Here is a 717-nt window from a genome sequence, read left to right as displayed (position 1 = left end):
CGCTGAAATTCTCTCTCACACACAGAACAAAAAGTTCTCTCACCTCGGGAGGCTTCCCTGCCAACCCGACTGTAGGAGTGAGCGATTTTTTGGGTCTGTGTGAGTGCGAACTTTTGTCGATGTGAGAGCGCTTTTGGAGTAGTGAAAGAACAACTTCTTTTAGTATTTTTTACTAAAAACGCAAAATAAACACTGGCATTTTGTTCAGTTTGCAACGATATACACTATACAACACCAATCACTTATACTAAATATTAAAGATATTGTCTTGACAATCAATCTTTTTCCGACACACAACGCTAACATGCTCTCTCACACACAGAACAAAAAGTTCTCTCACTTCAGGAGGCTTTCCCTGCCAACCCGGCTGGAGGAGTGAGCGATTTTTTTGGTATGAGTGAGTGCGAACTTTTGTCGATGTGAGAGCGCTTTTGGAGTAGTGAAAGATCAACTTCTTTTAGTTTATTTTACTTAAAACGCAAAATAAACACTGGCATTTTGTTCAGTTCGTAACGTTATACACCATTCAATACCAATAACTTATACGAAATATTAAAGATATTGTCTGGACACTTAATCTTTATCCAACACAACGCTGAAATTCTCTCTCACACACAGAACAAAAAGTTCTCTCACTTCGAGAGGCTCCCTACCAACCCGGCTGTAGGAGTGAGTGATTTTTGGGTCTGTGTGAGTGCGAACTTTTGTCGATGTGAG

This window comes from Branchiostoma floridae, chromosome 9, assembly GCF_000003815.2.
Source record: "Branchiostoma floridae strain S238N-H82 chromosome 9, Bfl_VNyyK, whole genome shotgun sequence".
Lineage (NCBI taxonomy): Eukaryota > Metazoa > Chordata > Leptocardii > Amphioxiformes > Branchiostomatidae > Branchiostoma > Branchiostoma floridae.
The sequence above is the reverse complement of the archived record's forward strand: the minus strand, read 5'-3'. Positions refer to the sequence as shown.